Here is a 15,649-nt window from a genome sequence, read left to right on the forward strand (position 1 = left end):
ATGAGAAGACAGCATGCATAATTTGATTTTAAATTATGTGAAGCCAGTCTGAGGACTTTCTAGAGAGAACATTGTGTGAGGTGGATACCGTCAGCAGCAGCAGGTGGTTTCGCGAGTCGGCAGAACGTGGGGCGGGGCGCAAAGCCCAGGGAGTGTGTGTGTCAGATGGCAATGGGCCTAGCCACGAAAGTTAAAGAAATGGGTTGACAACGGTTTTAAAAAAGTAATGATAATAACAGCTACAACTTTTGAGCCTGTACTATGTATCAGGCACAGGACAGATGTAGATCCATTATTTAAATCCTAATAAAGCTATGAGGTCCCAATAACTCTCATTTCCCAGGCAGGGCTAGCTGAGGCTCGGAGAGGTCAGGCAAGGCGGGCCGTGCAATCACTACACAGTGAAGCCAAGGGTGGAAGCCTGAACATCTTCTTACGCCCTTGCTGCATCTTTTAATGACATAGGTCTAATTTAAATTTTTCGTGTGTTTTAATGGACAGCTTTCTCTCCATAATTCATCACAAATACTAGCATTTAATCACAATCAGGTACTCATAATTTTTTGAGCATACCCAAAACTTTCCTTATTCAAGTTTTTCCTTAGTTCTGCAATACTTTTTCCTTGAAGGCACTCCTAAGAAATTGTTACTTCTTTCAATGCTCACTTCAAGTGTTATCTCTTTCAAAAAAATCTTCCCTCATCTTTCCAATCATCTGTTTCCTCTGCAGGTCCATAGTACATTTTCATGACATGTTTTCTTAATAATGGCCCCACTTGATTTTTAAAAAATTTATACCTTGCCTGCTCCCCCTCCCCCAAAGGCTTCAAGATAAATAAGAAAGTGGGACACACTTCAATTTAAATGTTGATGCATGTATCTTTCTGCCTCTCTAAATCAGGGCAGAAAAATATTTTCTGGAAAGAACTAAAAAGTATTTTAGCCTTTTCAGGTCATATAGTCTCAGTCATAATTATTCTTCTCTTCCTTGTAATGCACAGAAGTTGCCCCATATGTAAATTAATGGGTACAGGTCTGTCCCAATGAAAGTTTGTTTACAAAAACTTGTGACAGTGTATTGTTTGCTGACCCTTGCTCTAAATTTTACGGTCATGTGGCTGATTTGTTTATTCTTCACCAATATCTATTACCCTCCCTGGAAAAGGTATATACTTCCTCTATTCTATGAAGTCAGCTGTGTCAAGGAACTTGATTTGGCCAGTGAAATATAAGTGAGTATGATACAGATAACTTGTAGGCAGAAATTCTGAGAACCAGACTGTGCTTTGTCACTCTTTGTTTGTGCCACACTAGCAGGCAAAGTTCCAGATAGAGGCCGTTTCATTAGACTAAGTCCTGCAGTGAATACAGTATGAGCAATTCCACATTCACCCTACAGAGATGTCTGAAGCAAGAGACAGTAGACCTATGGCATCAACCTCTGTGATTCCATCTGATGCCATAGCATAGACTGGTTTTTCTCCACTAGTACAGCTCCTTAAATTTAGGGACTGCAATTTAACGTGTTCAGTACTATATCCCCCACCACCAAACAGCATAGTAGGCACACAAAATGTTGAGTAAATGAATAAATGCCTATTATAGGAAATTATTACTTGAGTGGTAGACTTACCAGGTAGCTTATAACTATAATAATTTAAGTGAAATGTATTAAAAACTTTAAGGCAACAGTGTTGGAAATAGAAACAAGTTATAAGGGAATGAAAAATTTGGGCATTATGACAGCCAGCAAATTGTTTTAGTAAGCTACATTGAATTAATTTGTCTGTTACCTCCAAGCAAAAACATTCTAATTGGCAACAAAAATCATGGGTTTCACACGTGGGAGGTAAGAGGTGCTGGGTGCTGGTTGCTGGGAGGAAGAACGGCTGGCCTCACTGATAAGTAAGCATCTCTGGATGTTTTCACACTGTGTCCAAGAGGTAGCCTGTGTTGAGTTGCAATCTGATATTCTACTGAGACACAGGTTCTATGGGCAGTATGGCTAGAAGGGTTTGACCTAAGTTGATGATGCTCACCTAAGCCAGATTGGCACTGACTGGAGGGAGGCCAATGAACTGATTGCCATTGAACCTAATAGTGAGTCTATTTACTCGTTGCAGTGGCAGCAGCTCTAGTAGTCATGAGGGGTGACATGTCCAGTAACAGTATGCTATCACTCCAAATAAAGCTGCACACATGGCCTGTGTAATATTTCTTTGCATATTCTAGCTATATTCCATTTAAGCATATTGGCAAATATACTGTGTTGAGAATATACAAGGATTTTAACTAGCAATAGAGTTATGTGTGTGAGAATTATTGGTGCATAGGCACCAAAGAGGGCTAACTTATAGCTATATTCTATTAACAGAACTGCACCAAACTCCCATTCTAAAACTCCTAGGTACATCCATCCTTCAGAAATATTCAGTTCTCCACCAGTGTACTGGAGGTAATAGGCATAAAAGGGATGCCCTAGTGCCTCTTAGCATCTCACATCTAATTTTGTCTCAGTCTCATTCTTCCTTTGCATAACACATGTGCACAGGTTCACAATTATCTGAATGGCTCAGTTCAGAACAATGGCAGGGATTAAATTGTGTAAATATGACAACTTTCTGACAGATGACACAATGCAAATAACACCTTTATTAGAAAATAATTACAGTGAGAGAAGCTCCTTCAGTGCATGAAGAAATGTTATATACCAACTAGTCCAGCTCTTCATAAGTCCCTAATGAATCAATTCATAGCAACTCTATAATACCCAATAAGGGATTTTGCAGTTTACATTTGAATAAACAGGAATTCTAAACATTTGAAAAAAATGTATACATATAATCTTTAGTATATTTTTTCAATTACCATTTAGTTCCTTTATACCCCCTCCCCACTCAGCCACCACACTGTGGCCACGTCCATGAGTCCTTTTTCTTTTGCTTAATCCCTCCGCCCCCTGATGTCTCCTCCCCAACTAGCTGGCATCTGTTCTCCACCTAGAAAAAATTCTTTTTGGTTCATTCTAATCTTTAAGATGGCCTGCTTTATATTGAACTAATATCTGCCTTCTGTAACTTCTCATTGTTCAAATGTCTCAAATCGTATAATTAATTCCATCTTCTAGGGAATTTTTCTCAGCTCCTAGGTTCTCAAAAGTACCCTGATGTTTTCTCTTCTGTGACAGTGGAAATGGAAATGGTTAAACTAGGATTTGTGGGAGGAGGCAGATGAAGAAAGAGTAGATCAAAGTTAACTAGAAAGAGCCAAAGCAGAAAAGAATCATATTTTCTTCAAGTTCTATATACATCCAAAGAGGAAGATTCCTAAAATGAATTTTCTGTACCAAATTCTTAGAATTAAGTTAGCAAGCTTATTTGTTAATCCCCTAGAAGTCATCTACTTTCAATTATTATTTCTTTCTAGAATAGAACAATTATAACTAATTGCTGTCATTATACTACCAAGCTGTGTTAATGGATGCCCATCTTTTTAAAGGCTAATTGCACTCATGAAACAAAATTTCTAATTAGTTGTAGAGCTTTGGAGCAGATGCATAATATTGGAATCACGCAGGTGCGTATTTGCTTATCTGCTTTTTTTCTGTTCACAAGAAATATTCTAGGAGCGCTGTTTGAAGTTCTAAAAGGTTACATCAAAACTAATTATATTACTTTATGAAAATCATAGTGAAATCTACTGTTGCTAAAATATTATTTTCTCCAAACTCTCAGTGTCCCTGAGCAATACATATTTAAGGTATTTTTCACTTTATATTCCAGTTACTTTTGACAATGTATAAAATACAAGTTCCTTCAAGGTCAGAATTCAACTGAATTCCTCTTTATAGCTCTCCAAAACTACATGTTCTCAATGAGTGTTGAGGGAATGAAGTGAAATCTGAGTAGACCCTCCCTGAGGTTAGATCCCTAGAGCTAGAAAAAAAAAACACTTAATGATGAAATCCCATGAATCTAAAGAAATGTTAGAGGGCAAAAGCATGCATTTTGTGGCAATCAGAAACCTCCCTGAAGCATGAACTTCTCTATGAGATGGATGTTAGCCTTGGGGCTGCTCATGCTTTTCTGTTTATTCCCTCAATCCTTCCCCTCAAACCAGATTCCAAACAGGCAGTTCTGCGCCGCTCCCCTCTTCACCCAAGGAGAGAGGGCTGACTATTTGAAGCTTACTAACCGACTCCTCTGAGTTTTCTATGGGTGGAGCTTTCAAGAAGGCCTTTTGATTTTTATTTTCCGAATTCTCTTCCTTCTACACTCATAAAATGGTAAGGACACTGCTCTCTCCCCTCCCATCTTCTCCCCTCTACTCTCCTTCTCTCCCTTTCCTCTTTTTCTCCTCCCTTCCCATCTCCTCCCCTCCCTCTAGTCTCCTCTCTCTTCCTGCCTCTCTCTCCCACCCCCACCCCCCACACGCACTTTGTCCCTCTCTCTCTGCCCCTCACCAGGACACTGTGTCCTGGTCTAGGAGGTAAGCCTGTCAGATGATCAGGCCCACTCAGTAGTAGGCAAATGTACCAAAGCTCTTTTCTACTTGCCTGCCTCCATGTTTTCCTGAGCTGGCAGGTGTAGCCTTTTGTGACTTCTAAATGTCAAATCTGGGCTCAGTAGGGTGATGCCCAATAGCATATTTAGTGTAGGGGTAAACTCTAGGAAATCCCAGCACAATTTACAAGAATAGGTCCATGGCTTTTGGGTCAGATATGTAATTTGTAATAAAGTGTAATTTTGTTTAACTAGTCATTGTTCTTTTCACTTATCTCCTTCCAGAAAATTGTGAGAGGTACTGTTCTGGGGAAGAATTCTGGTATTCCTGAGTCCTATGGCCAAAGTGCTGTTTTAAGAGTATGCTAGTCTCACCCTACTCCCAATATTAGAGTATATATTTGCACACATAATAGAAATATACTGATAAGTTTCATACTAAACATTAAATTTGACTTTTGTCAACATCTGTAAACAATTAAGATAATGTCTTTATTAAATTCTATGGGTTCCACCTATTCAGATTCTGAATCTATTGCCAACAGGGTCAGAGTTACATGGAAGATATTTTTTATGCTAACAAAGAAAGTTAGTAACATAGCAAACCTTTGTTGTACAAATTATGGATTAAATAAGGAACTGATATGAATGTATATTTATTCTCACACAGAGCTGTGAAACTCAAGTAAATAGCTAAATATTGGTCTGCACTACTCAGAAAAATTATGGCGTCTCTCTTTGGCTTTCTAAAATAAAAATAAAGACAAAGCAATTGATCACTAGGTAAAAGATGCCTTTCAAATGAATATATATTAAGTATCCACAGGGTATAATGCCATGGTTTCTAGAAGTAAAACTCATTTTGATGAAAAATTGAGCTTTAAAAGGTTCATTTATTTCCCTTTTTGCAAGCACACACCTGTTCAATGACCAGATATATTTTCTCTGCTTTTAAAAGCATTATCTGTCTAAAACACAGTTTTAAAAGCTTTGTATCTTTTTCTCTCAGTAAATTATCATGAATAAACATAGAAAATGGCCTACTTCTAAGGAAAAACAAATTTATAAAAAGAACATGAATCTATCATGCATCATTGTTCCAATACTCTAAACTTTTGGGGAAGGTTTAGGCCCATCCCTACCTGTTTCTTTCACATTTAACTCTCTACATCTCTTTCATCTACACAGAAGAGCAGACATAACTTAGCTCTGATTTAAGATCTGTAATAGTAGGTGAGCCACTGGATAGGAATCGGACACTTTATGATATTCCCAGGACAGTTAAGATTCATGTACAACCACAATAGTCAAGCAAGTGTGCATGCATTTTAGCCCCTGTGCTAGCATATATGTAACTTTTCTATCCTTTTTAAAAAATGTAATTCTAGCAGTAAACAGGCTTTGGGATGTGCTATCCCTCCAGTCTACAAAATTGCCTTCCAGAATTACTTTAGAATTTAATCCCTCAACTCCATCTGGGAGAGATATTCTTCTCCCTTGAGTTTTGACTGGGGCAGAGGGGAAAGGAAAGAGAAGGAGGTAGGTGTGGTATAAGGACAATTGGGCCTATATGGGTTGTGATGGTTACATTTCTGTGCCATCTTGACTGGGCCATCATACCCAGATATTTGGTCAAACATAATTCTGGATGTTTCTGTAAAGGGTTTTTTTGGGGGAGGGGGGATAAAGTTAACAGTTAAAACAGTGGACATTATGTAAAGCAGATTGACCTCCTTAATGTAGGTGAACTTCATTCAATCAGTTGCTCAGCTAAGTTCAGTTAAGCCCCAAGTATTTTCTATGTTGAAAGTATGTGCTCTAAGATGAGTAGAAAAAGTGGCCAGCTCTCACTAGAGAGCACTTTGCAAAATGTCGCATCTGTACAAGTTTCAAGTGGCAACACTGAAATCACACGTGTAGAAGCCTTCTCCTTTTACACTTTGCTTTATTTCTCTTGGTTAGTTAAGAAAAGAAACCTCAGTTTAGTGCTGGGATATCTTTATGACATCACTAATACTTGCCAGTATAGTTTAAGAAAGAGGTATAAATTTCAGACTCAAAGACTCAAGTAGGCAACAGTATTTAGCTGGTATTTAATAGCAATGTTTTATTTTCACTTTATTTAAGATATGCTATATATATAGCAGGTGGGCGTTTATTTAAACAGAGATATAAAGCTTCCTTTTAACATACTTTTATTTAAATAAAGAAGTGAAGAGTCTAATGAAATTAATAGGAAAGCATTCATTTGGGAGAAAGTACAAAAAGAGCAGACCTCAATGTGACTGCTGATCAAATAAAAATTACAAGAGTTTGAAGAAAAACCTAAAGACTAAAACTAAACTGAAACTAAAATTAGCAAGGTCTATGCTTGGGGGCAGAAATGCTCACTGTGTCATTGGCTGTGTCTGCAAGTGAAGGGTGATGGTGTCTTCTTTCAACTGGGCGAATGTTGACTGACCACCTCTTACTATCCTACCTTGTCAGCAATTATGGTTTTTTTTTTGTTTTCTTGCTGTTTTTTAATATATTCTATTAATTATGCTATTACTGAAAAGTTGTCCCAGTACTATTACTGATTACTGAAGTTGTCCCATTTCCCTCCTTTACTCCCCTCCACTCTACACACCCCCTCATTAATTGTAAACAAATTAAACACTCTCATCAAAAGGCAGAGAATTCTTAAGTGGCTCCAACTATATGTTGAGACACACTTTAGATTCCAAGGCACATATAGGTGAAAAGTAAAAGTATTAAAAATGTAATATGAAAGCAGTAACCAAAAATAGAGCTTGAGTGCTATTATTAATGTCAGAATAAATAGACTTTGAAACAAAAATGGCTACCAGAGACAAAGATGATGTATTATCATGATAGCAGGGTCAATCCATCAGGACCTGTATTACTGTAAAAGGAGCTTGTTTTTTTCCCAGGACTTACATATTCTGATACTGCCTATCTATCTATGTGTCATGTTTATTTTCTAAACAAGTCCATTATTTTCACTCAAATTGTTTGCAGTGAATGGGGGCCTTAGGTTTTGGTATTTTCGCATAAGGGATTTATTGGTATACCGACCATTATCTAGGCAAACCTCGGATTTGCATATAGCTCAAGAGTCTCATAGAATCTAGTTTGTACTGAGGGACAAGAGACACTAGACAGGAGAGATCCTCACTAGGACCCCTGGAAACATAACCCCCATAAATGAGGAAAGGGCTGGCATGGACAGATTCAGCAGTGTGGTCTGTGCTGGAAAAGTATAGCAGACCAGAAGTGAGGACAGCGTCTGTGGGAAGTGGAGGGAATGTCTGGATGCCTGGGCGCTAAGTCTGTGAGAACTCTCTCAGAAGAGACCTAAACTTCTCCACTTGGATTCCTTAACCCATCTCCCTAAAAGAAGAAAGTGAAGAGTATAGTATTCTTAACACAAAGGAGAGGGAGGGAGGGAGGGAGGGAGGGAGGGAGAGAGAGAGTGAGAGAGAGAGAAATCAGATCCAGAGACAGAGGCAGGGAGATGAAGGAGAGAGCAGATATTCCAAGGGGGTGCAGGGAGAGGCCACGGTGAGACACCCGAGTGCAGGCCCAGTTGGGGCAGCCTGGAGCAGTGCTTAGAAGCAACCAGCTCACAGCAAGAGCAGATTCCTGAGCGAGAAAAAGCAGATGCTCTGGAAAGCATTCACATTAAATTTGAAATGAGTCCCCTTGGTGAACTCAAACAAAAAAAAAGGAGATTGAAAATGGCTTTAGAAATGTCAAGTAAAATCTAGAAAATTATACAAAGTCCAGGAAAGGCCATTTCCCATTGAGAGCTATGATTGACGTGGCAGCCTTGAGAGTAAACTACACAATAAAACACGAATGAAATTAGAATGCTCATTACGATGAGGATATACATTGGTGTATACTGTGTAAAACATTTCTTATATCATTGTATGTAATCTTCATAGCTCGTCTGTGAAGTAACATCATTTCCATCACATGGTTCAGGAAACTGAGATTCAGATTGGTTAGAGTGACTCACTTGAGATCATCCAGCTAGTAAGTACTGTTGCTGGCTCAGTCTCAGGTCTCAGGAACACCAAACCAAAAGGCTTGCTATAACACCTCCAGTCTTCACAGCGTTCCGTACGCCTCTACCATGACCCCATTTACAGACATCCTCCAGGAGCCTAGAGTGTGTTTTCATCAGTCACACTGACTTCACAATAGACCTGGTCGGGAACAGGTCACATTCTAGAAGGCATGATCACTCTCACTTGGGGCCCAGACCTAAAATTTATTCTCCTCATCCCCTTGTAGGGTCAAGTGCAGACCCTGCAGTTCCCTACTGGGGTGTCATCTTAATTGTAGAAGTCTTCAGATTCTATAAAAGTGAAAACCTTCTGAAGACAGGCATTTCACATTAGAGTGATCAGAGGGAGGTTGGAGAGAAGGATGCATGTGTGTGAGGTATTGATTTTGGATGAAATGTCAGGAATAGATCATGCCATTCTCTGATCTACAGAATTTAACAAGAATGTAGAACTGTGATTTATTTCAGACATCTCCAAATATCTGATCATTAGTGATTTCTGCACTAATACAGATCATTAAGCTAAGACCCCGCACCGTACACCTGCATTAACCATCAGAACAAGGTGACGGTTCCCTCTGTTTTTCAAGAAAGTAAGGATTAGAGAGAATCGCATCTGTTGGCAGTATAAACCTTCCTAAGTTTGTAATGATTTGTCAAATGAGTAAATGAATCAGACTTTTTTTTAACTTCAGGTCTCAGGTCGGAGGAAAAACAGTAAAGTAATTAGCAGCAATAATTAGTACATAAGTGTGGTTCTTGATAGAACATCTTTTGCCACTAACATGCCATTTTAAAAGCTTTTATGGCATGATACCAAGACATCTCAAAAGGCTAAATGTGTCATTTTTGGTGACAGAGTCAAATGGTGCACTTAAATGTAAAATTTGCCATTTCAGAAAGAGAACAAAAGAGACACATATTTTAGACCTTTAAATTATAGTCATCTGCAGCAGAATTAGCATCATCACCACCATTGTCATCATCATCGAGGATAATCTAGGCACATATGGCACATGGAAGAAAGTTGGATTTACTCCCAAGCCCCCAACCCAAAAAAGAATGCCAAATGAGAATGCTTTTAGCAAAGAAAAGTAATCAATACTAAATGACACATTATTTATGCTATCTTAAATCTTTCTAAAAATGAAACAGGGGAGCCAAGGAAGATAGGACAAAAAGCCACAGTGACTAAAACAGGAGTGATTTCTTATGTGATGGATGTATATCCATATCCTAACACAAACGTGCCCCATGCCTCATTTCCCATGGCTAAAAGTAACCTGTGTAAATCTCATTTAGCTGCTGTGCTTCATCAAGATCGCCACCTACTTTGCAGAAAATGGCTCAGCTAAGGGAGTTGCCATAACAATCTATAAAAACCCTGTTCTTCCAGGTGTCTGGTGTCCAGGTGTCTGGTGTCCAGGTTGGCCTTTGATCTCATCTTCCATTGGAAAACATGTTGCGTTCCTTCTTTGCATGGAAAAATTAAATCTCATTAAAAATATCTTAGTTCTCAGACAAAATAAAAACAAATCTAGCAACTTGCTAGAGCTCTTTAAACAGTTGAGACCAAACTAGTGTCTTACACTGTAGAAACATTAAGAATTTCCTCCACAGCTCAAGCATTCTTGACAGAACTTTCCCCTTAGATAACTATGTCTGAATATCTAGTTGTTATTTATGATCAGCATCCTTATATGGCATAATAAAGGGGAAATCCTGAATTTAACATATTTTCATTTGTGCACTTCACAGTTTTTACTACTTAGCTTGCTGTATAGCTCAGTTGACTTTTGTTTTTTCCTTGAGGCAAGACTTTATTGATGTTGGAAGCAGTGCATTGATTTACATTCTGGCACAAACTCTTTAGTCTGGGAGACTACTCCAGATCAGTTTCCTGTCATTACAACTGTCACCAGGATTTATTCCCAACCTAAACTTAAACCCTGAGCCACATTTGCTGAAAGAATAATTACCAACATGTTCAAACCACATAAATATAAAAGAATTGTCATGAACAATATCTATATATTTGTCAAGGTGTAGTGAAAAATGTTTTGTTAACTTTATTGGTTTTAACTTGGTTTTCCATCTCACTCAGCCGGTCCTCAATCTGCCAGGCTGTGATGGTGTCACTGGAACCTACTTCATTTACCTTCTTTGCAGCAGAGTCACCCAAGATTTCCAAGCCACAGTCCTTACCAGAGCCTCTTGCTTCAGCCTCAGTGATTGGGTGTGGTGCTACATCTCAGGTAGCACATAAAGCACCTGTGTGGACGTGTGAACTATAATGTTTTTATTTGAAATAGTGAACACATACTTCTGTCAGCTTTTCATTTCAATATTTTTCTTTAAAGAATTCTTTGATTTAAACATATTTCTTTATGCTATGTATGCAAATCCTGCTTAAATTTTTACTATTTGTGCTCCTCCATTGGGCAGAGCTTTCCCCACAGTCTCAGAGTGAGGTTCCAGCACCTACCCATCAATAGTGGCCACAACATGGAGCTCCACGCAGTGGGCGTTGTTTTGTTTCTAAGTGAAACTAGCATGGGTTCTTTTGTGCTTCCCACCTTAGTAATTGCTTATATTTTATTGACAAATCAGGAAAAAAAAGTCTTGTCTATCCTCTTGACAAAAGAAAAAAATGTCCAGTAAACTAGGCTTAGAAAAAGGCCATCTTTAAATTAGGATTAAATATAAATAAATATAAATTTTACTTATGAAAAAAAGTTAATGATGTTAAACTGTAAATTAAAAATTTTGGAATTAATAAGTAAAATAATGAAAATAATATTGTAATTTGATGCTTACCTGTTCTCAGACTTTTATACAATTTTGGGTTCTAGTTGACTAACTTTAAAATATCACACATGACTAGTATTTAGCTAAATCGTAAGCAAATCACCACCAAGTTTAAGGGCATCTGTAATGATCTATATACTATTAAATAAGATGAGTTCTCTGTTCATGAACTTGGATACTATAGTATGCCAATTGCTATACTGTTTTCCAAATACTCTCATTTTCTGTATTTTCCTTGTGTTATATTGATGCGAACCAGTAACCAACAGTTTTCACCAAGTACAGAACTCATTTTGACACTTAACTATCAATCTATCTATCTATCTATCGATTGACCATCAATAATACAGAGGGAGATTTATTTTAAATCTGTAATCTGTACTATTCCCTCTTACATGTTTTCTAAAAAAACTTCGCACAGATTGGATTTATTTAGCCATTGGATTTATTTGTCATTCTTTAAACATTAATGTTCTATTTCAGGAAGTGTGTTCTGTTACAGTTTTCAGTTATCCCTTAGCAAAGCCCCTATCCGAACCTCAGAAGTTACCTTAGTAAAAATAAGAAAATTATTTATTACAAGATGTTTTTAATAGAAAATCTATTTCAGAATCTTCTTTCCCCACCGTGAATGAGAGACTAATATTACCTTTCTAACGCTTTTAAATAGACTCTTCCAGAAGGAAGAAAATGTTATGGTAGCCCTTAAGAGAAATGAGTCCTCTGGATTTTGAAGAAGGTATTTAAAGCTTTCATGAAAATTAGGAGCTCATGCCTCACTCTCTTGCAGCAACTATGGAAGAAGGCAAAACTGCAGGAGGTGTGATGCCATGGTGACCCAGGGAGTCTAGATCCAAGACATGCAATCTAAACCAAGGCCATGTCTCCACTGTCAAACCTCAGTGGAGATGCAGTAGAGCAGATTTCCTCCGAGGGAGCATGGGAATATATCAGTGTCATCCCAGGGGAAAGAACCCTAAAAGCAGCTGCCAAATCTTCTGGACTTCACTAGATTCCCAGGACATTTACAAAACCCTGCAAAGGACAGGGAGGCCCAGTGATGAATGATGCTGAGGCTTCTACTATTCGAGCCAGACAGGAGCTCAGAGCAGGTGTATCACTTATCTCTCTCCCCTACTTAAATAAGAAGTCATTACCTCAAAAGAGAAAATTATTCAAATGATTATGGTATTTTATCCCCTTCTTTGCTCTTTTTATAAGTAGAGTCACAAATGTAGTTATTGAATGCCATTAATTTTATTTCTCAATAAAATTTCTCAGTTGTATGTGGGAGACAGCTAAAGCAGTGCTTGAGGGAAATTTGTTGCTTTACTGCTTATATTAAAAAGGAAGAAATCTAAAGTCAATAGTCTAAGCTTCTCAGGGAGCTAGAAAAATAAGGGAAAATTAATAAGGAAGCTATAATGAAGGAATAATAAAGATTAGAGCAAAAATCAGTAACAGAGAAACCATCAACACAACAAGAAAATCACCAAAACTAAGTTGGCTCACTGAAATATTTAACAAAATTGAGAAACCTTTTGTTAGATTTAGCAAAAATAAAAGAGAAAAAACAAAAATTACAAAAATCAATTAAAAACGTCGTTGCCAACATACAAAAATAAAAAAATATTGTTAAGAAATATTATGAACTACTTTATGCACTGAATTAGACAATTAAATGACATGGGCAAATGCCTTAAAAAGACACAAAGTAACATAACTTATTCAAGAAGAAATCAGAATAGCTCTTGAACAAGTAAGAAATTGAAATAAGAATTTAAATTTTTTCTCACAAAGAAAGTATCAGCCCCAGATGCCCTCACCAGTGAATTCTATCAGATATTTAAGGAAGAAACAATCCCAGTCATTCACAAACTCTTTCAGATAATGGGGGAAGGAGGAGCACTCTACTCAATGTGGGAACCACTCAGTCAGGATTCATCTATTCTGACCCAGGGGCCCCACCACTACTTAAGACACAAAAGGCCTCTCCCTTTGGATCTCACCAGTGTCTTGAAAGAAAAATGCACCTCTCCCATAGAGAAGTGGCTCCCAAGTTTCAGAGATACTGATGTATCGTTTGGGTGAATACAATTTCTATCCACTCAATGACTTCTTGAAACAGAGTGACACTCAATACATTCTGAAGCTTGTACTCTGTTCATGCAGCTACCACATATCAAAGCATAGCTCATAGTCATCAAAATCTGTGACTCTCTTCTGAAATTGTTTATTTCCATGAAATTGTTCTATAATTTTCATAATCTGTTTCCTGTGACTTTAGAAATTCTGCAGTAGGGAATGAGGTTCCTCTATAATATCTATTTGCATAATGTACATATAATCTATATATATATTAGTTTGGTTTATCCAGAGAAACAGAACCAATCTCTTTATTTATAAAGAGATTTATTATAAGGAATTGGCTCATATGATTATGGATGCTCAGAATCCCATGATCTGCAATTGGCAAACTGGAGTCCCAGGAGAGCCAATGGTATGGTTCCAGTTTGAGCCTGAGCCCCAAGACAGAAGAAAACCCATGTCACAGCTTGAAAACCATGAGGGAAAGAGTAAATTCTCTCCTGCTCAATATTTTGTTATTGCTTTTATAATTAGGCCTCCAACCAATTGGATGAGGCCCACCTACATCAAGGAGGGCAATCTGCTTTACTCAGGCTACTGATTCAAGTGTTAAACCCAGGAACACAAACACACCCAGAAAAATGTTTGATCAAATATCTGGGCACTGTGGTTCAGTTAAGTAGACACACAAAATGAACCATGACACCATGTTTTATCAGACAATCTGCCCAGGTTAGTAAATGAGATCATAGTCACTTAATAATTTGACAGATAGTTATTAGCTCCTATCATATATCTATTCTTAGTGTAGACTCTTAGGATACAATAGTAATTGAGACAGACAAAAGGCCCATCCTCATGGAGTTGACAATACAAAGTATATTCCATATTTCACAGGCCCTGGCTTCCCACTATCTAGTGAAGGATCTCTAGGATCTTGCAAAGTCGTCCCTCCCAGCAGCATCCAACAGCTGACCCTTGACCAATGCTGGGGTTGGGAGCGCTGATACAGCATGCAGTTGACAATCCACGTAAAATTTTCACTCTCCCAAAACTTTACTGCTAAGCAGCCTGCTGTTGACTGGAAGCCTTACCAATGACATACACAGCCAATTAACACCTATTTTGTATGCTACATATATTATATACTGTATTCTTACAATAAAGTAAGCTAGTGAAAGGAAAATGTTATTAAGAGAATTAAAGGAAGAGAAAATACATTTACAGTATTTATTGGGGAAAAAAAATCCACATATGAGTGGACCTGCACAGTTCAGACCATGTTGTTCATGGGTCAGCTGTATTCCAGGAACTCAGTCAATTAGTCAACCGTTGCTTGCTGAATGAATGAAGGTGAGACTTTTTTTTTCTTCTGTTGCTTCTGAGGCCTGTATTGAATCTGTGCAGCCAGATAGAGATGCCTCACATCTGGAAATATCTGAGGCTCACAGCTGACCCAGCTCTTGACAGTCACCATTGTTATACTCACAGGTGTCCCATTGCTAAGACCCTTGAGAGGTCAAAAGGATCTTGGTTAACTGGAGTCCTCAGCTCAGTGAAGACTATGTTTCACATGTAAGGAGGCAGGTGGGTGGTGTTTGAGGATGTCCCCCTTCTTATCATTCCCCCCTCACCGTCTTACATTGTGACACATGGCTAAAAAAAGGACTGTTTGTACCCAAATAACTTAAAGAGCAATTAATACAAACACATTTGTGATAAACTCATATGATCTTATACGAACCCCAGGAAACAGGAGAAAGTTTGGGAGGGAGTCTGAGCATCTAAGTAATCACTCTATTCTCAAAAATGCCTATTGGGTGTCAGTTTTTGCTATTTGACCAGCTCCACGCATCTGACTCATCTTCACCATAGGATGATTTATCTCCAAAGATGTGCTTATTCTTAATATAAATAGATTTCTGGGAACCAGGGCCACTGGTCCTCCAGACGTGCCCAGTCATGCTGAGCCCCTGCAGGGCACACAGCTGTGGATTAGACAGGCACCACACAGAATCAGTTTGAATCTGAACTATCACCTCCTTGAGCAAATCAATAACGAACTCATTTGTCCTCCCTGAGTTTTTAAGACAAGTGTGGCCAGTGTCTTGCCATCTCAGTAGAAAAATTAATCTTGTGAGTGATGAAATATCTGACAAGTTGGTTCCATTAGAGG

Source organism: Phyllostomus hastatus, unplaced genomic scaffold, assembly GCF_019186645.2.
Source record: "Phyllostomus hastatus isolate PE091 unplaced genomic scaffold, TTU_PhHast_1.1 phas_contig_86, whole genome shotgun sequence".
NCBI lineage: Eukaryota > Metazoa > Chordata > Mammalia > Chiroptera > Phyllostomidae > Phyllostomus > Phyllostomus hastatus.